Raw genomic sequence first — 24,226 nt, forward strand, 5'->3', positions numbered from 1 at the left:
GACAGAAGCATTCTCAGAAACTTCTTTGTGATGTATGCATTCAACTCACGGAGTTGAACCCTTCTTTTGAGAGAGCAGTTTTCAAACAGTCTTTTTGAAGAAACTGCAAGTGGACATTTGGAGCGATTTGAAGCCTATGTTGGAAAAGGAAATCTCTTCACAAAAAACTAGACAGAAGCATTCTCAGGAACTTGTTTGTGATGTGAGCATTCAACTCACAGAGCTGAACATTCCTCTTGAGAGAGGTGTTTTGAAACAGTCTCCTTGTAGGAACTGCAAGTGGATATCTGGAGTGATTTCAGGCATATGGTGGAAAAGGAAATATGTTCACACAAAAGCTTGACAGAAACATTCTCAGAATCTGCTTTATAATGTGGGCATTCAACTCACAGAGTTGAACATTTCTTTTGAAAGAGCAGTACTGAGACACTACTTTTGAAAGATCTGCTTGTGGATATTAGAGGCTGTTTGAGGATTTCATTGGAAACGAAGTATTTTCAAATAAAAACTAGACAGAAGCATTCTGAGAAACTGCTTTGTGATGTGTGAATTCAACTCAGAGAGTTCAACGCTTCTTTAGAAAGAGCAGTTTGGAAACACTCTTTTTCTACTATGTGAAAGAGTTCATTTGGAGTGCTTTGACGCCTATGGTGGAAAACGAAACATCTTCACATAAAAACTAGGCAAAAGCATTCTCAGAAACTTCTTTGTGGCATATGCATTCAACTCACAAAGTTAAACCTTCCATTTGAGAGAGCAGTTTTGAAACAGTCTTTTTGTAGAATCTGCAAGTGGATATTTGGAGCGATTTGAAGCCTATGTTGAAAAATGAAATATCTTCACAGAAAAACTAGATAGAAGCATTCTCAGGAACTAGTTTGAAATGTGTGCATTCAACTCACAGAGTTGAACATTTCTTTTGATAGAGCCTTACTGAAACACTACTTTTGTGGAATCTGCTTGTGGATATTTGGAGCTGTTTGAGGATTTCTTTGGAAACGAGATATCTTCAAATAAAAAATACAGAGAAGCATTCTCAGATACTGCTTAGTGATGTCTGAATACAACTCAGACTGCTGAACACTTCTTTAGAAAGAGCAGTTTTGAAACACTCTTTCTACAATGTGCAAGTGTTCATTTGGAGTGCTTTGAGGCTTATGGTGGAAAAGGAAACATCTTCACATAAAGATAGGCAGTAGCATTCTCAGAAACTGCTTTGTGATGGATGCATTCAACTCACAGAGTTGAACATTCCTTTTGAGAGAGCAATTTTGGAACAGTCCTTTTGTAGGATCTGCAAGTAGATACTTGGAGCGATTTCAAGCGTATGGTGGAAGAGGAAATATCTTCACAAAAGAGCTTGACACAAACATTCTCAGAAACTGCTCCGTTATGTGTGCATTCAACTCACAGAGTTGAATATTTCTTCTGATAGAGCAGTACTGAAACACTACTTTTGAAAGATCTGCTTTTGGATATTTGGAGCTGTTGGAGGATTTCGTTGGAAAAGAAATATCTTCAAATAAAAACTAGACAGAAGCATTCTCATAAACTGCTTTGTGATATGTGAATTCAACTCAGAGAGTTGAACACTTCTTTAGAAAGAACGGTTTTGAAACACTCCTTTTCTAGTATCTGCAAGTGTTCATTTGTAGCACTTTGAGGCCTATGGTGGAAATGGAAACATCTTCACATAAAAACTAGGCAGAAGCATTCTCAGAAACTTCTTTTTGTTGCATGCATTCAACTCACGAATTTGAACCTTCCTTTTGAGAGTGCAGTTTTGAAACAGTCTTTTTGTAGAATCTGCAAGTGGATATTTGGAGTGATTTGAAGCCTATGTTGGAAAATAAAATTTTTTCACAGAAAAACTAGACAGAAGAATTCTGAGGAACTAGTTTGTGATGTGTGCATTCAACTCACAGAGTTGAACATTTCTTTTGATAGAGCAGTACTGAAACACTACTTTTGTGGAATCTGCTGGTGAATATTTGCAGCTGTTTGAGGTTTTCATTGGAAACGAAATATCTTCAAATAAAAACTACAGAGAAGCATTCTCAGTAACTGCATTGTGATGCGTGAATACAAATCAGACAGTTGAACACTTCTTTAGAAAGAGCAGTTTTGAGACACTCTTTCTGCAATCTGCAAGTGTTCATTTGGAGTGCTTTGAGGCCTATGGTGGAAAAGGAAACATCTTCACATAAAAACAACGCAGTAGTATTCTCAGAAACTTCTTTGTGATGTACGCATTCAACTCACAGAGTTGGACCTTCCTTTTGAGAGAGCAGTTTTGAAATAGTCCTTTTGTAGAATCTGCAAGTGGATATTTGGAGCGATTTGAAGCCTATACTGGGAAAGGAAATCTCTTCACATAAAAACTACACAGAAGCATTCTCAGAAACTTCTTTGTGATGTATGCATTCAACTTAGAGAGGTGAACCTTTCTTTTGAGAGATCAGTTTTGAAACAGTCTTTTTGTAGAATCTGCAAGTGGATATTTGGAACACTTTGAATCCTATGGTGGAAAAGGAAATATCTTCACAGAAAAACTAGACAGAAGCATTCTCAGAAACAGCTTTGTGATGTGTGCATTCAACTCACAGAGTTGAACATTTCTTTTGATGGAGCAGTACTGAAACACGACTTTTGAAGGATCTGCTTGTGGATATTTGGGGCTGTTTGAGGATTTCGTTGGAAACGAGATAACTTCAAATAAAAACTAGGCAGAAGCATTCTCAGAAACTGCTTTGTGATGTGTGAATTTAACTCAGAGAGTTGAACGCTTCTTTAGAAAGATCAGTTTTGAAACACTCTTTTTCTAGTATCTGAAAGTGTTCATTTGGAGCGCCCTGAGGCCTATGGTGGAAAACGAAACATCTTCACATAAAAACTAGGCAGAAGCATTCTCAGAAACTTCTTTGTAATGTATGCATTCATCTCACGGAGTTGAACATTCCTTTTGAGAGAGCAGTTTTCAAACAGTCTTTTTGAAGAAACTGCAAGTGGATATTTGGAGCGATTGGAAGCCTATGTTGGAAAAGGAAATATCTTCACAGAAAAACTAGATAGAAGCATTCTCAGGACCTTGTTTGAGATGTGTGCGTTCAACACACAGAGTTGAACATTTCTTTTTATAGAGCAGTACTGAAACACTACTTTTGTAGAATCTGCTTCAGGATATTTGGAGCTGTTTGAGGATTTGGTTGGAAACGAGATATCTTCTAATCAAAACTAAAGAGAAGCATTCTCAGAAACTGCTTTGTGATGTGTGAATTTAACTCAGTGAGTTGAACACTTTTTTAGAGAGAGCAGTTTTGAAACACTATTTTTCTAGGATCTGCAAGTGTTCATTTGTAGCGCTTCGAGGCCTACGGTGGAAAAGGAAATATCTTCACATAAAAACTAGGCAGAAGCATTCTCAGAAACTTCTTTGTGATGTATGCGTTCAACTCCCAGAGTTGAACCTTCCTTTTGTGAGAACAGTTTTGAAACAGTCTTTTTGTAGTATCTGCTAGTGGATATTTGGAATGCTTTGAAGCCTATGGTGGAAAAGGAAATATCTTCACAGAAAAACTAAACAGAAGATGTCTCAGAACCTTGTTTGATATGGGTGCATTCAACTCACGGAGTTGAAAATTTCTTTTGATAGAGCAGTACTGAAACACTAATTTTTTAGAATCTGCTTGTGGATATTTGGAGCTGTTTGAGGATTTCATTGAAATCAAGATATCTTCTAATCAAAACTGAAGTGAAGCATTCTCAGAAACAGCTTTGTGATGTGTGAATTCAACTCAGTGAGTTGAACACTTCTTTAGAAAGAGCATTTTTGAAACACTCTTTTTCTAGAATCTGCATGTGTTCATTTGGAGTGCTTTGAGGCCTATGGTGGAAAAGGAAACATCTTCACATAAAAATTATGCAGTAGCATTCTCAGAAACTCTTTTGTGATGTACGCACTCATCTCACAGAGTTGAACCTTCCTTTTGGGAGAGCAGTTTTGAAACAGTCTTTTTGTAGAATTTGCAAGTGGATATATGGAACGATTTGAAGCCTATGTTGGAAAAGGAAATATCCTCACAGAAAAACCAGAAAGAAGCATTCTCAGGAACTTGTTTGTGATGTGTGCATTCAACTCACAGAGCTAAACATTCCTGTTGAGAGAGATGTTTTCAAACAGTCTCCTTGTAGGGTCTGCAAGAGCATATTTGGAGCGATTTAAGGCATATGATGGAAAAGGAAATATCTTCACATAAAACCTTGACATAAGCATTCTCAGAAACAGCTTTGTGATGTGTGAATTCAACTCACAGAGTTGAAGATTTCTTTTGATAGAGCAGTACTGAAACACTACTTTTGAAGGATCTGCTTGTGGATATTTGGGGCTGTTTGAGGATTTCGTTGGAAACGAGATATCTTCAAATAAAAACTAGACAGAGGGATTCTCAGAAACTCCTTTGTGATGTGTGAATTCAATTCAGAGAGTTCAACACTTCTTTAGAAAGAGCAGTTTTGAAACACTCTTTTTCTAGTATCTGAAAGTGTTCATTTGGAGCGCTTTGAGGCCTATGGTGGAAAACAAAACATCTTCACATAAAAATTAGGCAGAAGCATTCTCAGAAACTTCTTTGTGATGTATGCATTCAATTCACTAAGTTGAACCTTCCTTTTGAGAGAGCAATTTTGAAACAGTTTTTTTGTAGAATCTGCAAGTGGATATTTGGAGCGATTTGAAGCCTATGTTGGAAAAGGGAATCTTTTCACAGAAAAACTAGACAGAAGCATTCTCAGGAACTAGTTTGAGATCTGTGCATTCAACTCAAAGGGTTGAACATTTCTTTTGATAGAGCATTACTGAAACATTACTTTTGTGGAATCTGCTGCTGGATATTTGGAGCTGTTTGAGGATTTCATTAGAAATGAGATATCTTCAAATAAAAACTACAGAGAAGCATTCTCAGAAACTGCATTGTGATGTGTGAATTTAACTCAGTGAGTTGAACACTTCGTTAGAAAGAGCAGTTTTGAAACACTCTTTGTCTAGAATTTGCAAGTGTTCATTTGGAGCGTTTTGAAGCCTATGGTGGAAAAGGAAATATCTTCACATAAAAACTAGGCAGAAGCATTCTCAGAAACTTCTTTGTGATGTATGCATTCAACTCACGAAGTTGAACATTCCTTTTGAGAGAGCAGTTTTCAAACAGTCTTTTTGAAGGAACTGCAAGTGGATATTTGGAGCAATTTGAAGCCTATGTTGGAAAAGGAAATATCTTCACAGAAAAACTAGACAGAAGCATTCTCAGGACCTTGTGTGAGATGTGTGCGTTCAACTCACAGAGTTGAACATTTCTTTTGATAGAGCAGTACTGAAACAGCACTTTTGTAGAATCTGCTTGTGGATATTTGGAGCCGTTTGAGGATTTCGTTCAAAACAAGATATCTTCTAATCAAAACTAAACTGAAGCATTCTCAGAAACTGCTTTGTGATGTGTGAATTCAATTCAGTGAGTTGAACACTACTTTAGAAAGAGTATTTTTGAAACACTGTTTTTCTAGGATCTGCAAGTGTTCATTTTGAGCACTTTGAGGCCTATGGTGGAAAAGGAAACATCCTCACATAAAAACTTCGCAGTAGCATTCTCAGAAACTCCTTTGTGATGCATGCATTCAACTCACAGAGTTGAACCTTCCTTTTGAGAGAGCTGTTTTGAAACAGTCCTTTGTAGAATCTGCAATTGGATATTTAGAGCGATTTGAAGCCTATGTTGGGAAAGGAAATCTCTTCACAGAAAACCTGGAGAGAAGCATTCTCAGGAACTTGTTTGTGATGTGTACATTCAACTCACAGACCTGAACCTTCCTGTTGAGAGAGCTGTTTTGAAACAGTGTCTATGTGGCATCTGCAAGTGGATATTTTGAGGGATTTCAGGCGTATGGTGGAAAAGGAAATACCTTCACAAAAAGCTTGACAGAAGCATTCTCAGAAACTGCTTCGTGATGTGTGCATTCAACTCACAGAGTTGAACATTTCTTTTTATAGAGCAGTACTGAAACACTACTTTTGAAGGATCTGCTTGTGGATATTTGGAGCTGTTGGAGGATTTTGTTGGAAATGAGATATCTTCAAATAAAAACTAGACAAAAGCATTTTCAGAAACCGCTTTTTGATGTGTGAATTCAACTCAGACAGTTGAACACTTGTTTAGAAAGAGCAGTTTGGAAACACTCTTTTTGTAGCATCTGCAAGTGTTCACTTGTAGAGCTTTGAGGCCTAAGGTGGAAAAGGAAACATCTTCACATAAAAACCAGGCAAAAGCATTCTCAGAAACTTCTTTGTCATATATGCATTCATCTCACGGGGTTAACCTTCCTTTTGAGAGAGCAGTTTTCAAACAGTGTTTTTGAAGAAACTGCAAGTGGATATATGGAGTGTTTTGAAGCCTATGTTGGAAAAGGAAATATCTTCACAGAAAAACTAGACAGAAGAATTCTCAGGACCTTGTTTGAGATGGGTGCATTCAAGTCACGGAGTTGAACATTTCTTTTGATAGAGCAGTACTGAAACACTACTTTTGTAGAATCTGCTTGTGGATATTTGGAGCTGTTTGAGGATTTCGTTGGAAACAAGATATCTTCTAATCAAAACTAAAGAGAAGCATTCTCAGAAACTGCATTGTGATGTGTGAATTCAAATCAGAGCGGTGAACACTTCTTTAAAAAGAGTAGTTTTTTTGTTCTTGCGATAGTTTACTGAGAATGATGATTTCCAGCTTCATCCATGTCGCTACAAAGGACATGATCTCATCATTTTTTATGGCTGCATAGTATTCATGGTGTATATGTGCCACATTTTCTTAATCCAGTCTATCATTGTTGGACATTTGGCTTGGTTCCAAGTCTTTGCTATTGTGAATAATGCCGCAATAAACATACGTGTGCATGTGTCTTTATAGCAGCATGATTTACAGTCCTTTGGGTATATACCCAGTAATGGGATGGCTGGGTCAAATGGTATTTCTAGTTCTAGATCCCTGAGGAATTGCCACACTGACTTCCACAATGGTTGAACTAGTTTACAGTCCCATCAACAGTGTAAAAGTGTTCCTATTTCTCCACATCCTCTCCAGCACCTGTTGTTTCCTGACTTTTTAATGATTGCCATTCTAACTGGTGTGAGATGGTATCTCATTGTGGTTTTGATTTGCATTTCTCTGATGGCCAGTGATGATGAGCATTTTTTCATGTGTTTTTTGGCTGCATAAATGTCTTCTTTTGAGAAGTGTCTGTTCATGTCCTTCGCCCACTTTTTTATGGGGTTGTTTGTTTTGTTTCTTGTAAATTTGTTTGAGTTCATTGTAGATTCTGGATATTAGCCCTTTGTCAGATGAGTAGGTTGTGAAAATTTTCTCCCAATTTGTAGGTTGCCTGTTCACTCTGATGGTAGATTTTTTTGCTGTGCAGAAGCTCTTTAGTTTAATTAGATCCCATTTGTCAATTTTGTCTTTTGTTGCCATCGCTTTTGGTGTTTTGGACATGAAGTCCTTGCCCATGCCTATGTCCTGAATGGTAATGCCTAGGTTTTCTTCTAGAGTTTTTATGGTTTTAGGACTAACGTTTAAGTCTTTAATCCATCTTGAATTATTCTCACTCATAGGTGGGAATTGAACAATGAGATCACATGGACACAGGAAGGGTAATATCACACTCTGGGCACTGTGGTGGGGTGGGGAGAGGGGGGAGGGATAACATTGGGAGATATACCTAATGCTAGATGACGAGTTAGTGGGTGCAGTGCACCAGTATGGCACACGTATACATATGTAACTAACCTGCACAATGTGCACATGTACCCTAAATCTTAAAGTATAATAAAAAAAAAGAATAAAAAGAACAGTTTTGAAACACTCTTTCAAGAATCTGCAAGAGTTCATTCGTAGCACTTTGAGGCCTATGCTGGAAAAGGAAACATCTTCACATAAAAACTAGGCAGAAGTATTCTCAGAAACTTCTTTGTGATGTATGCATTCAACTCACAGAGTTGAACCTTCCTCTTGAGAGAGCAGTTTTGAAAGAGTCTTTTTGTAGTATCTGCAAGTGGATATATGGAGCAATTTGAAGCCTATGTTGGAAAAGGAAATCTCTTCACAGAAAAACTATACAGAAGCATTCTCAGGAACTTGTTTGTGATGTGTGCATTCAACCCACAGAGCTGAACATTCCTGTTGAGAGGGTGTTTTGATGCAGTCTCCTTGTAGGACCTGCAAGTGGATATTTGAGTGATTTCAGGCATATGGTGGAAAAGGAAATATGTTCACATAAAAGCTTGACAGAAGCATTCTCAGAATCTGCTATGTGATGTGTGCATTCAACTCACAGAGTTGAACATTTTGATAGAGCAGTACAGAAACACTACTTTTGAAGGATCTGCTTGTGTATATTTGGGGCTGTTTGAGGATTTCATTGGTAACGAGATATCTTCAAATAAAAACTAGAGAAAACATTCACAGAAACTGCTTTCGGATGTGTGAATTCAACTCAGAAAGTTGAACATTTCTTTAGAAAGAGCAGTTTGGAAACACTCTTTTTACAATCTGCAAGTGTTCATTTGGAGCGCTTTGAGGCCTATGGTGGAAAAGGAAATATCTTCACATGAAAGTTAGGCAGTAGCGTTCTCAGAAACTTCTTTTTGATGCATGCATTCAACGCACAGAGTTGAACCTTCCTTTTGAGAGAGCAGTTTTGAAACAGTCCTTTTGTAGAATCTGCAAGTGGATATTTGGAGCACTTTGAAGCCTGTGTTGGGAAAGGAAATCTCTTCACAGAAAAACTAGACCGAAGCATTCTCAGGAACTTGTTTGTGATATGTGCATTCATCTCACAGACGTGAACCTTCCTATTGAGAGAGCTGTTTTTTTGTAGGATCTGCAAGTGGATACTTGGAGCGATTTGAGGCGTATGGTGCAAAAGGAAATATCTTCACATAAAAGCTTGACAGAAGCATTCTCAGAAACTGCTTAGTGATGTGTGCCTTCAACTCACAGAGTTGAACATTTCTTTTGATAGAGCATTACTGAAATACTACTTTTGAAGGATCTGCTTGTGGATATTTGGAGCTGTTTGAGGATTTCTATGGAAACGAGATATCTTCAAATAAAAACTAGGCAGAAGAATTCTCAGAAACTGCTTTTTGATGTGTGAATTCAACTCAGAGAGTTGAACACTTCCTTAGCAAGAGCAGTTTTGAAACACTCTTTTTTTAGTATCTGCAAGTGTTCACTTGGAGCGCTTTGAGGCCTATGTTGTAAAACGAAACACCTTCAAATAAAAACTAGGCAGAAGCATTCTCAGAAACTTCTTTGTGATGTATGCATTCAACTCAGGGAGTTGAACTTTCCTTTTGAGATAGCAGTTCTGAAACAGTCTTTTTGAAGGAACTGCAAGTGGATATTTGGAGCGATTTGAAGCCTATGTTGGAAAAGGAAATATCTTTACAGAAAAAATAGACAGAAGCATTCTCAGGACCTTGTTTGAGATGTGTGCCTTCAACTCACAGAGTTGAACATTTCTTTTGATAGAGCAGTACTGAAACACTACTTTTGTAAAATCTGCTTGTGGATATTTGGAGCAGTTTGAGGATTTCTTTGGAAACGAGATGGCTTATAATCAAAACTACAGAGAAGCATTCTCAGAAACTGCTTTTTGTTGTGTGAATTCATCTCCGAGAGTTGAACACTTCTTTAGAAAGAGCAGTTTTGAAACACTCTTTTTCTGGAATCTGCAAGTGTTCATTTGGAGTGCTTTGAGGCCTATGTTGGAAAAGGAAACATCTTCACATAAAAACTAGGCAGTAGGATTCTCAGAGACTTCTTTGTGATGTACGCATTCAACTGACAGAGTTGAACCTTCCTTTTGAGAGAACAGTTTGAAACAGTCCTTTTGTAGAATCTGCAAGTGGATATTTGCAGTGATTTGAAGCTTTGGTTGGAAAACGAAATGCCTTCACAGAAAAACTCGACAGAAGCATTCTCAGAAACTGCTTTGTGATGTGTGCATTCAACTCACAGATTTGAACCTTCCTTTTGAGAGAGCAGTTTTGAAACAGTCTTTTTGTAGTATCTGCAAGTGGATATATGGAGGGATTTGAAGCCTATGTTGGAAAAGGAAATACCTTCACAGAGAAACTAGACAGAAGCATTCTCACGAACTTGTTTGTTGTGTGTGCATTCAAATCACAGAGCTGAATATTCCTGTTGAGAGAGGTGTTTTGAAACAGTCTCCCTTTAGGATCTGCAAGTGGGTATTTGGAGCGATTTCAGTTGTATGGTGGAAAAGGAAATATCTTCATATAAAAGCTTGATAGAAGCATTCTCAGAAATTGCTTTGTGATGTGTGCATTCAACTCACAGAGTTGAACATTTATTTTGATAGAGCAATACTGAAACACTACTTTTGAAGGATGTGCTTGTGGATATTTGGGGCTGTTTGAGGATTTCGTTGGAAATGAGCTATCTTCAAATAAAAACTAGACAGAAGCATTCTGAGAAACTGCTTTGTGAGGTGTGAATTCAACTCAGAGAGTTGAACACTTGTTTGGAAAGGGCAGTTTTGAGACACTCTTTTCCTAGTATCTGAAGGTGTTCATTTGGAGAGCTTTGAGGTCTATGGTGGAAAACGAAACATCTTCACATAAGAACTAGGCAGAAGCATTCTCAGAAACTTCTTTGTGATGTATGCATTCAACTCCCATAGTTGAACCTTCCTTTTGAGAGAGCAGTATTGAAACAGTCTTTTTGTAGAAACTGCAAGTGGATATTTGGAGTGATTTGAAGCCTATGTTGGAAAATGAAAACTCTTCACAGAAAAACTAGACAGAAGCATTCTCAGGAACTAGTTTGAGATGTGTGCATTCAGCTCACAGAGTTGAACATTTCTTTTGATAGAGCAGTACTGAAACACTACTTTTGTGGAATCTGCTAGTGGTTATTTGGAGCTGTTTGAGGATATCGTTGGAAACGAGATATCTTCTAATCAAAACTAAAGAGATACATTCTCAGAAAGGGCTTTGTGATGTGTGAATTCAACTCTGTGAGTTGAGCACTTCTTTAGAAAGAGCAGTTTTGAAACACTCTACAATCTGCTAGTGTTCATTTGGAGAGCTTTGAGGCCTATGGTGGAAAAGAAAACATCTTCACATAAAAACTAGGAAGTAGCATTCTCAGAAACTTCTTTGAGATGTATGCATTCAACTCACAGAGTTGAACCTTCCTTTTGAGAGAGCAGTTTTGAAACAGTCCTTTTGTAGAATCTGCAAGTGGATATTTGGAGCGATTTGAAGCCTATGTTGGGAAAGGAAATCTCTTCACAGAAAAACTAGACAGAAGCATTCTCAGGAACTTGTTTGTGATGTGTGCATTCAACTCACAGACCTGAACCTTCCTGTGGAGAGATCAGTTTTGAAACAGTCTTTTTGTAGGATCTGCAAGTGGATACTTGGAGCGATTTGAGGCGTATGGTGCAAAAGGAAATATCTTCACATAAAAGCTTGACAGAAGCATTCTCAGAAACTGCTTTGTGATGTGTGCCTTCAACTCACAGAGTTGAACATTTCTTTTGATAGAGCAGTACTGAAACACTACTTTTGAAGGATCTGCTTGTGGATATTTGGGGCTGTTTGTGGATTTCTATGGAAAGGAGATATCTTCAAATAAAAACTAGACAGAAGCATTCTCATAAACTGCTTTGCGATGTGTGAATTCGACTCAGACAGTTGAACACTTCTGTAAAAAGGGCAGTTATGAAACACTCTTTTTATATAATCTGTAAGTGTTCATTTGAAGCCTGTGGTGGGAAAGGAAACATCTTCACATAAAAACTAGGCAGAAGCATTCTCAGAAACTTCTTTGTGATGTGTGCATTCAACTCATGGAGTTGAGCCACCCTTTTGATAGAGCAGTTTTGAAACAGTCTTGTTGAAGAAACTGCAAGTGGATGTTTGGAGCGATTTGAAGTCTATGTTGGAAAAGGAAATATCTTCACAGAAAAACTAGACCGAATTGTTCTCAGGAACAGTTTTGTGATATGTGCATTCAACTCACAGAGTTGAACATTTGTTTTGATAGGGCAGAACTGACACAATACTTTTGAAGTATATGCTTGTTGATATTTGGAGCTGTTGGAGGATTTCGTTGGAAACGAGATACCTTCAAATAAAAACTAGACAGAAGCATTCTCAGAAACTGCTTTTTGATGTGTGAATTCAACTCAGAGAGTTGAACACTTCTTTAGAAAGAGCAGTTTTGAAACACTCTTTCTAGAATCCACAAGTGTCCACTTGGAGCGCTTTGAGGGCTATGGTGGAGGAGGAAACATCTTCACATAAAAATTAGGCAGAAGCATTCCCAGAAACTTCTTTGTGATGTATGCATTCAACTCACAGAGTTGAAATTTTATTTTGAGAAGGCAGTTTTGAAAGAGTCTTTTTGTAGTCTGCAAGTGGATATTTGGAGCGATTTTAAGCCTGTGTTGTAAAAGGAAATATCTTCACAGAAAAACCAGACAGAAGCATTCTCAGGAACTTGTTTGTGATGTGTGCCTTTAACTCACAGAGTTGAAGATTTCTTTTGATAGAGCAGTACAGAAACACTACTTTTGTAGAATCTGCTTGTGGATATTTGGAGCTGCTTGAGGATTTCGTTGGAAATGAGTTATCCTTGAATAAATACTATAGAGAAGCATTCTCAGAAACTGCTTTGTGATATGTGAATTCAACTCAGAGAGTTGAACACATCTTTAGAAAGAGCATTTTTGAAACACTGTTTTTTCTAGAATCTGCAAGTGTTCATTTGGAGCGCTTTGAGTCCTGTGGTGGGAAAGGAAACATCTTCACATAAAAAGTAGGCAGAAGCATTCTCAGAAACTTCTTTGTGATGTACTCATTAAACTCACGGAGTTGAACCTTCCTTTTGAGGGAGCAGCTGTGAAACAGCCTTTTTGAAGAGACTGCAAGTGGATATTTGGAGCGATTTGAAGACTATGTTGGAAAAGGGAATATCTTCACAGAAAAACGAGACCAAAACATTCTCAGGAACTGGTTTGAGATGTGTGCATTCAATTCACAGAGTTGAACATTTCTTTTGATAGAGCAGTACAGAAACACTACTTTTGTGGAATCTGCTTGTGTATATTTGGAGCTGTTTGAAGATTTCGTTGGAAACGAGATATCTTCAAATAAAACATAGACAGAAGCATTCTCAGAAACTGCTTTGTGATGTGTGAATTCATCTCAGAGAGCTGAACACTTCTGTATAAAGAGCAGTTTTGAAACACTCTTTTTTTGTATCTGCAAGTGTTCACTTGGAGCGCTTTGAGGCCTGTGGTGGAACAGGAAACATCTTCACATAAATACTAGGCAGAAGCATTCTCACAAACTTCTTTGTGAAGTATGCATACAACTAACGGAGTTGAACCTTCCTTTTGAGAGAGCAGTTTTGAAACAGTCTTTTTGAGGAAACTGCAGGGGGATATTTGGAGCCATTTGAAGCCTATGTTTGAAAAGGAAATATCTTCACAGAAAAACTAGACAGAAGCATTCTCAGGACCTTGTTTGAGATGTGTGCATTCAACTCACAGAGTTGAACATTTATTTTGATAGAGTAGTAGTAAAACACTACTTTTGTAGAATCTGTTTCAGGATATTTGGAGCTGTTTGAGGATTTTGTTGGAAACGAGACATCTACAGTTAAAAACTAGAGAGAAGCATTCGCAGAAACTGCATTGTGATGTGTGAATTAAACTCAGTGAGTTGAACACTTCTTTAGAAAGAGCAATTTTGAAGCACTCTACAATCTGTAAGTGTTCATTTGGAGAGCTTTGAGGCCTATGGTGGAAAAGGAAACATCTTCACATAAAATTCAGGAAGTAGCATTCTCAGAAACTTCTTTGTGATGTATGCATTCAACCCACAGAGTTGAACCTTCCTTTTGAGAGAGCAGTTTTGAAACAGTCCTTTTGTAGAATCTGCAAGTGGATATTTGGAGCGATTTGAAGCCTATGTTGGGAAAGGAAATATCTTCACAGAAAAACTAGACCGAAGCATTCTCAGGAACTTGTTTGTGATGTGTGCATTCACCTCACAGACCTGAACCTTCCTGTTGAGAGATCTGTTTTGAAACAGTCTCTTTGTAGAATCTGCAAGTGAATACTTGGAGGGATTTCAGGCGTATGGTGCAAAAGGAAATATCTTCACATAAAAGCTTGACAGAAGCATTTTCAGAAACTGCTTTGTGATATGTTCATTCAACTCACAGAGTTTAACATTCCTTTCAATAGAGCAGAACTGAAAAACTACTTTTGAAGGATCTGCTTGTGGATATTTGGGGCTGTTTGAGGATTTTGATGGAAACGAGATATCTTCAAATAAAAACTAGGCAGAAGCATTCTCAGAAACTTCTTTGTGATGTATGCATTCAACTCACGGAGTTGAACCATCCTTTTGAGAGAGCAGTTTTGAAACAGTCTTTTTGAAGAAACTGCAAGTGCATGTTTGGAGCAATTTGAAGACTATGTTGGAAAAGGAAATATCTTCACCGAAAAACTAGACCGAATTGTTCTCAGGAACTGGTTTGAGATACGTGCATTCATCTCACAGAGTTGAACATTTCTTTTGATAGAGCAGTACTGAAAGACTACTTTTGTGGAATCTGCTGGGGGATATTGGGAGCAGTTAGAGGATTTCATTGGAAATGAGATATCTTCAAATAAAAACTACAGAGAAGCATTCTCAGAAACTGCATTGTGATGTGTGAATAGAACTGAGATAGTTGAACACTTCTTTAGAAAGAGCAGTTTTGAAACAATCTTTCTATAATCTGCAAGTGTTCATTTGGAGCGCTTTGAGGCCTATGGTGGAAAAGGAAACATCTTCACATAAAATCTAGGCAGTAGCATTCTCAGAAATTTCTTTGTGATGTGTTCATTCAACTCACAGAGTTTAACCTTCCTTTTGAGAGAGCAGTTTTGAAACAGTCCTTTTGTAGAATCTGCAAGTGGTTATTTGGAGCGATTTGAAGCGTATGTTGGGAAAGGAAATCTCTTTACAGAGAAACTAGACAGAAGCATTCTCGGGAACTTGTTTGTGATGTGTGCGTTCAACTCACATACCTGAACCTTCCTGTTGAGATAGCTGTTTTGAAACAGTCTCTGTAGGATCTGCAAGTGGATACTTGGAACGATTTCAGGCGTATGTTTCAAAAGGAAATATCATCACATAAAAGCTTGACAGAAGCATTCTCAGAAACTGCTTTGTGATGTGCGCATTCAACTCACAGAGTTGAGCGTTTCTTTTGACAGAGCAGTACTGCAAATCTACTTTTGAAGGATCTGCTTGTGTATATTTGGGGCTGTTTGAGGATTTCGATGGCAAAGAGATATCTTCAAATAAAAACTAGACAGAAGCATTCTCAGAAACTGCTTTGGGATGTGTGAATTTAACTCAGAAGGTTGAACACTTCTGTAGAGAGAGCAGTTATGAAACACTCTTTTTATAGAATCTGCAAGAGTTCATTTGAAGCACTTTGAGGCCTGTGGTAGAAAAGGAAACATCTTCACATAAAAACTAGGCCGAAGCATTCTCAGAAACTTCTTTGTGATGTATGCATTCCACTCACGGAGTTGAACCATTGTTTTGAGATGGCAGTTTTGAAACAGAGTTTTTGAAGAAACTGTAAGTGGATGTTTGGAGCAATTTGAAGACTATGTTGGAAAAGGAAATATCTTCACCGAAAAACTAGACCGAATTGTTCTCAGGAACTGGTTTGAGATATGTGCATTCATCTCACAGAGTTGAACATTTCTTTTGATAGAGCAGTACTGAAAGACTACTTTTGTGGAATCTGCTGGGGGATATTGGGAGCAGTTAGAGGATTTCATTGGAAACGAGATATCTTCACATAAAAACTATGGAGAAGCCTTCTCAGAAACTGCATTGTGATGTGTGAATACAACAGAGAGTTGAACACTTCTTTAGAAAGAGCAGTTTTGAAACACTCTTTCTACAGTCTGCAAGTGATCTCTTGGGCCCTTTGAGGCCTATGGTGGAAAAGGAAACATCTTCACATAAAATCTAAGCAGTAGCATTCTCAGAAATTTCCTTGTGATGTATGCATTCAACTCACATAGTTTAACCTTCCTTTTGAGAGAGCAGTTTTGAAACATTCCTTTTATAGAATCTGCAAGTGGATATTTGGAGCAATTTGAAGCCTATGTTGGGAAAGGAAATCTCTTCACAGAAAAACTAGACAGAATCATTCTCAGGAACTTGTTTGTGATGTGTGCATTGAACACACAGACCTGAATCTTCCTGTTGAGAGAGCTGTTTTGAAACAGTGTCTTTGTAGGATCTGCAAGTGGATATTTGGAGTGATTTCAGGGCTATGGTGGAAAAGGAAATATCTTCACAAAAAAGCTTGACAGAAGCATTCTCAGAAACTGCATCATGCTGTGTGCATTCAACTCACAGAGTTGAAAATTTGTTTTGATAGAGCAGAACTGAAACACTACTTTTGAGGGATCTCCTTGTGGATATTTGGAGGTGTTGGAGGATTTCGTTGGGAACGAGAGATCTTCAAATAAAAACTAGACAGAAGCATTCTCAGAAACTGCTTTGTGATGTGTGAATTCAACTCAGAGAGTTGAACACTTGTTTAGAAAGAGTAGTTTTGAAACACTCTTTTTCTAGTATCTGAAATTGTTCATTTGGAGTGCTTGGAGCCCTGTGGTGTAAAACGAAACATCTTCAAATAAAAACTAGGCAAATGCATTCTCAGAAACTTCTTTGTGTTGTATGCATTCAACTCACGGAGTTGAACCTTCCTGTTAGAGAGCAGTTTTCAAACAGTCTTTTTGAAGTAAATGCAAGTGGATATTTGGAGCAATTTGAAGCCTATGTTGGAAAAGGATATATCTTCACAGAAAAACTAGTCGGAAGCATTCTCAGGAACTTGTTTGAGATGGCTGCATTCAACTCACAGAGTTGAACGTTTCTTTTGATAGAGCAGTACTGAAAAACTAATTTTGTAGAATCTGCTTGTGGATATTTGGAGCTGTTTGAGGACTTCGTTGGAAACAAGATATCTTCTAATCAAAACTAAAGAGAAACATTCTCAGAAACCGCTTTGTGATGTGTGAATTCAACTCAGTGTGTTGAACACTTTTTTAGAAAGTGCAGTTTTGAAAAACTCTTTTTCTAGAATCTGTGAGTGTTCGTTTGGAGTGCTTTTAGGCCTATGGTGGAAAAGGAAACATCTTCACATAAAAACAAGGCAGAAGCATTCTCAGAAACTTCTTTATGATGTATGCATTCAACTCACAGAGTTGAACTTTCCTATTGACAGAGGAGTTTTGAAGCAGTCTTTTTGTGGAATCTGCAAGTGGATATATGGAGCGATTTGAAGCCTATGTTGGAAAATGAAATCTCTTCACAGAAAAACTAGACAGAAGCATTCTCAGGAACTAGTTTGAGATGTGTGCATTCAACTCACAGTGCTGAACATTCCTGTTGAGAGAGGTGTTTCGAAAGAGTCTCCTTGTAAGATCTGCAAGTGGATATTTGGAGCGATTTCAGGAGTATGGTGGAAAAGGAAATATGTTCACATGAAAGCTTGACAGAAGCATTCTCAGAAACTGCTTCGTGATGTGTGCATTCAACTCACAGAGTTGAACTTTTCTTTTGGTAAAGCAGTATTGAAACACTACTTTTGAAGGATCTGCTTCTGGATATTTGCAGCTGTTTGAGGATTTCGTTGGAAATAAGATATATTCAAATAAAAACTAGACAGAAGCATTCTCAGAAACTGCTTTGTGATGTGTGAATTCAACTCAGAGAGTTGAACACTTCTTTAGAAAGTGCAGTTTTGAAATACTCTTTTTCTAGTATCTGAAGGTGTTCATTTGGATTGCTATGAGGCCTATGGTGGGAAAGGAAACATCTTCACATAAAAACTAGAGAGAAGCATTCTCAGCAACTTCTTTGTGATGTGTGAATTCAACTCACAGAGTTGAACGTTCTTTTGGACAGAGCAGTTTTGAAACAGTATTTTTGTAGATTCTGCAAGGGAATATTCAGAGCGACTTGAGGCCTATGGTGGAAAAGGGTAGGTATATCTTCACCTAAAAACTAGACAGAAGCATTCTCAGAAACTTCTTTGTGATGAGTGCATTCAACTCACAGAGTTGAACCTTGCTTTTGGAGAGCAGTTTTGAAACAGTCTTTTTGCAGGATCTGGAAGTGGATATTTGGAGTGCTTTGAAGCCTAAGGTGGAAAAGGAAATATCTTCAAATGCAAACTAGACAGAAAAGTTCTCAGAAATGGCTTTGTGATGTGTGCATTCACCACACAGATTTGAACCTTTCTTTTGATAGAGCAGTTTTGAAACCCTCCTTTTGTAGAACCTGCTTGTGGATATTTGGAGCTCTTGATGCCTTCGTTGGAAATGGGATACCCTCACATCATAAAAGCTAGACAGAAGCTTTCTCAGAAACTGCTTTGTGATGTGTCCATTCAACTCACAGAGCTGAACATTTCTTTTGATAGAGCAGCTTTGAAACACTCTTTTTGTAGAATCTGCATGTGTTCATTTGGATTGCTTTTAGTCCTATGGTGGAAAAGGAAATATCTTCACATAATAACTAGACAGAAGCATTCTTAGAAACTTCTTTATGATGTGTGCATTCAATTAACAGAGTTGAACCTTTATTTTGATAGACCAGTATTGAAACACTCTTTTTTTGAAATCTGCTTAGAAGTGTGTGGAACTCTTTGAGGCCTTCATTGGAAATGGGATAACTTCACATAAAAAGTAGACAGAAGCATTCTCTGAAATTGCTTTGTGACGTGTGCATTCAATTCAGAGTTGAGCCTTGTTTTTGAGAGAGCAGTTTTGAAACACTCTTTATGTAGAATCTGCAAGTGTTCCTTTGCAGCACTTAGAGGCATATGGTAGAAAAGTAAACATCTTCACATAATAACTAGACAGAAGCATTCTCAAAAACTTATTAGTGATGTGTGCATTCAACTAATGAGTTGAACCTTTCTTTTGATAGAGCGGTTTTGAAACACTCCTTTTCTCAAATCTGCTACTAGAAATTTGGTTATTTTTGAGGCCTTCATTGGAAACGGGAATATCTTCTCATAAAAAGCAGACAGAATTGTTCTCTGAAAGTTCTTTGTGATGTGTGCATTTAGCTCACATAGTTGAACCTTCCTTTTGATAGAGGAGTTTTGAAACATTCTTTGTGTAGGATCTGCAATTGTTCATTTAAAGTGCTTGGAGGCCTATGTTGGAAAAAGAAATATCTTCACATAAAAACTACAAAGAAGCATTCTCCAAAATTCCTTTGTGATGTGTGCATTCAACTCATGGAGTTGAATATTTCTTTTGATAGAGCAGTTTTGAAACACTCTTTTTGTAGAATCTGCAAGTGTTCATTTGGAGCGCTTTGAGGCCTATAGTGGAAAAGGAAATATCTTCACATAAAAACTAGAGAGAAGCATTCTCAGCAACTTCTTTGTGATGTGTGCATTCAACTCACAGAGTTGAAAGATCTTTTTGACAGAACAGTTTTGAAACAGTCTTTTTGTAGATTCTGCAAGTGAATATTTGGAGCGACTTGAGGCCTATGGTGGAAAAGGGAATATCTTCACTTAAAAACTAGACAGAAGCATTCTCAGAAACTTCTTTGTGATGAGTGCATTCAACTCACAGAGTTGAATCTTGCTTTTGAAAGAGCAGTTTTGAAACAGTCTTTTTGTAGGATCTGCAAGTGGATATTTGGTGTGCTTTGAGGCCTATGGTGGAAAAGGAGATATCTTCACATAAAAACTAGACAGAAAAATTCTCAGAAACTGCTTTGTGACGTCTGCATTCAACACACAGAGTTGAACATTTCTTTTGATAGAGCAGTTTTGAAACAATCTTTTTCTAGATCTGCAAGAGTTCATTTGGTGAGCTTTGAGACTTACGGTGGAAAAGGAAAAATCTATCCAAACTGCTCTGTCAAAAGGAAGTTTCAACTCTGTGAGTTGAAGGCACACATTACAAAGAAGTTTTTGGGAATGCTTCTGTCTAATTTTTATGAGAAGATATTTCCTTTTCCACCATAGGCCTCAAAGTGCTCCAAATGAACCCTTGCAGATTCTACAAAAAGAGTGTTTCAAAACTGCTCTATCAAAAGAAATGTTCAACTCTGTGAGTTGAATGCAGACGTCACAAAGCAGTTTCTGAGACTGCTTCTGTGTAGCTTTTATTTGAAAATATCTCGTTTCCAACGAAGGCTTCAAAAAGCTCCAAATATACACAAGAAGATTCTACAAAAGAAGTGTTTCAGAACTGCTCTATCAACAGAAAGGTTCAACTCTGTGAGTTGAATGCACACATCAGAAAAAAGTTCCTGAGAATGCTTCTGTGTAGTTTATATGTGAAGATAATTCCTTTTCCACTGTAGGCCTCAAAGAGCTCCTAATGAACACTTGCAGATTCTACAAAAAGAGTGTTTCAAAACTGCTCTATCAAAAGAAGGTTTCAACTCCGATAGTTGAATGCACACATCACAAGGAAGTTGCCGAGAATGCTTCTGTCTAGTATTTATTTGAAAACATCCCGTTTCCAATGAGGGCCTCAAAGAGCTCCTAATGAACACTTGCAGATTCTACAAAAAGAGTGTTTCAAAACTGCTCTCTCAAAAGAAGGTTTCAACTCCGATAGTTGAATGCACACATCACAAGGAAGTTGCCGAGAATGCTTCTGTCTAGTATTTATTTGAAAACATCCCGTTTCCAATGAGGGCCTCAAAGAGCTCCTAATGAACACTTGCAGATTCTACAAAAAGAGTGTTTCAAAACTGCTCTCTCAAAAGAAGGTTTCAACTCCGTTAGTTGAATGCACACATCATAAAGAAATTTCTGAGAATGCTTCGTTCTAGTTTTTATGTGAAGGTATTTCCTTTTCAACCATAGGAATCAAAGTGCTCCAAATGAACACTTGCAGATTCTACAAAAAGAGTGTTTCAAAACTGCTTTATCAAAAGAAAGGTTCAACTCTGTGAGTTGAATGCACACCTCACAAAGCAATTTCTGAGAATGCTTCTCTCTAGTTTTTATGTGAAGATATCCCGTTTTTAAAGAAGGCCTCAAAGAGCTCCAAATATCCACAAGCAGATTCTACAAAAGGAGCGTTTCATAACTTCTCTATCAAAAGAAAGGTTCAACTCTGTGAGTTGAATGCACGCATCACAAAGAAGTTTCTGAGAATGCTTCTGTCTAGTTTTTAAGTGAAGATATTTCCTTTTCCATCATAGGCCTCAAAGAGCTCCAAATATCCACTTGCAGATTCTGCAAAAGACTACTTCAAAACCACTCTATCAAAAGGAAGGTTCAACTCTGTGAGTTGAATGCGCACATCACAAAGTAGTTTTTGAGAATGCTTCTGTGTAGTTCTTATGTGAAGATATTTCCTTTTCAACCATAGGAATCAAAGTGCTCCAAATGAACACTTGCAGATTCTACAAAAAGAGTGTTTCAAAAGTACTCTATCAAAAGAAAGGCTCAACTCTGTGAGTTGAATGTGCACCTCACAAAGCAGTTTCTGGTGAGAGGAGCCAAGATGACCGAATAGGAACAGCTCCTGTCTACAGCTCCCAGAGTGAGCGACACAGAAGACGGGTTATTTCTGCATTTCCATCTGAGGTACTGGGTTCATCTCACTTGGGAGTGCCAGACAGTGGGTGCAGGTCAGTGGGTGCATGCACCATGTGTGAGCTGAAGCAGGGCAAGGCATTGCCTCACTTGGGAAGCACAAGGGGTCAGGGAGTTCCATTTCCTAGTCAAAGAAGGGGTGACGGACAGCACCTGGAAAATTGGGTCACTCCCACTCGACTACTGCACTTTTCCGACCAGCTTAAAGAACAGCGTACCACAAGATTATATCCCGCACCTGGCTCGGAGGGTCCTACGCCCACAGAGTCTCACTGATTGCTAGCACAGCAGTCTGAGATCAAACTGCAAGGCAGCAGCCAGGCTGGCGGAGGGGCACCCGCCATTGCCCAGGCTTGCTTATGTAAACAAAGCAGCCAGGAAGCTCCAACTCGTTGGAACCCACCACAGCTCAAAGAGGCCTGCCTGCCTCTGTAGGTTCCACCTTTGGGGGCAGGGCACAAACAAACAAAAAGACAGCAGTAACCTCTGCAGATTTAAATGTACCTGTCTGACAGCTTTGAAGAGAGTAGTGTTTCTCCAAGTACGCAGCTGGGGATCTGAGAACGGGCAGACTGCCTCCTCAAGTGTGTCCCTGACCCCTGAGCAGCCTAACTGGGAGGCACCCCCCAGCAGGGGCATACTGACACCTCACACAGCAGGGTACTCCAACAGACCAGCAGCTGAGGGTCCTGTCTGTTAGAAGGAAAACTAACAAACAGAAAGGACATCCACACCAAAAACACATCTGTACGTCACTATCATCAAAGACCAAAAGTAGATAAAACCACAAAGATGGGGAAAAAACAGAACAGAAAAACTGGAAACTCTAAAAAGCAGAGTGCCTCTCCTCCTCCAAAGGAATGCAGTTCCTCACCAGCAATGGAACAAACCTGGATGGAGAATGACTTTGATGAGCTGAGAGAAGAATGCTTCAGATGATCAAATTACTCTGAACTACGGGAGGACATTCAAACCAAAGGCAAAGAAGTTGAAAAATTTGAAAAAAAAATTTAGAAGAATGCATAACTAGAATAACCAGTACAGAGAAGTCCTTAAAGGAGATGATGGAGCTGAAAACCAAGGCTCGAGAACTACGTGAAGAAGGCAGAAGCCTCAGGAGCCAATGAGATCAACTGGAAGAAAGGGTATCAGTGATGGAAGATGAAATGAATGAAATGAAGTGAGAAGGGAAGTTTAGAGAAAAAAGAATAAAAAGAAATGAGCAAAGCCTCCAAGAAATATGGGACTATGTGAAAAGACCAAATCTACGTCTGATTGGTGTACCTGAAAGTGATGGGGAGAATGGAACCAAGTTGGAAAACACTCTGCAGGATATTATCCAGGAGAACTTCCCCAATCTAGCAAGGCAGGCCAACGTTCAGATTCAGGAAATACAGAGAATGCCACAAAGATACTCCTCGAGAAGAGCAACTCCAAGACACATAATTGTCAGATTCACCAAAGTTGAAATGAAGGAAAAAATGTTAAGGGCAGCCAGAGAGAAAGGTCGGGTTACCCTGAAAGGGAAGCCCATCAGACTAACAGCGGATCTCTCAGCAGAAACCCTACAAGCCAGAAGAGAGTGGAAGCCAATATTCAACATTCTGAAAGAAAATAATTTTCGAACCAGAATTTCATATCCAGCCAAACTAAGCTTCATAAGTGAAGGAGAAATAAAATACTTTACAGACAAGCAAATGCTGAGAGATTTTGTCACCACCAGGCCTGCCCTAAAAGAGGTCCTGAAGGAAGCACTAAACATGGAAAGGAACAACCAGGTCCAGCCGCTGCAAAATCATGCCAAAATGTAAAGACCATTGAGACTAGGAAGAAACTGCATCAACTAACCAGCAAAATAACCAGCTAACATCATAATGACAGGATCAAATTCACACATAACAATATTAACTTTAAATGTAAATGGACTAAATGCTCCAATTAAAAGACACAGACTGGCAAATTGGATAAAGAGTCAAGACCCATCAGTGTGCTGTATTCAGGAAACCCATCTCACGTGCAGATGGAGGAAGATCTACTAAGCAAATGGAAAACAAAAAAAGGCAGGGGTTGCAATCCTAGTCTCTGGTAAAACAGACTTTAAACCAAAAAAGATCAAAAGAGACAAAGAAGGCCATTATATAATGGTAAAGGGATCAATTCAACAAGAAGAGCTAACTATCCTAAATATATATGCACCCAATACAGGAGCACCCAGATTCATAAAGCAAGTCCTGAGTGAACTACAAAGAGACTTAGACTCCCACACATTAATAATGGGAGACTTTAACACCCCACTGTCAATATTAGACAGATCAATGAGACAGAAAGTCAACAAGGATACCCAGGAATTGAACTCAGCTCTGCTCCAAGCGGAGCTAATAGACATCTACAGAACTCTCCACCCCAAATCAACAGAATATACATTTTTTTCAGCACTGCACCACACCTATGCCAAAATTGACCACATACTTGGAAGT

This window comes from Gorilla gorilla, chromosome 1 (assembly GCF_029281585.2).
Source record: "Gorilla gorilla gorilla isolate KB3781 chromosome 1, NHGRI_mGorGor1-v2.1_pri, whole genome shotgun sequence".
Classification (NCBI taxonomy): Eukaryota; Metazoa; Chordata; class Mammalia; order Primates; family Hominidae; genus Gorilla; species Gorilla gorilla.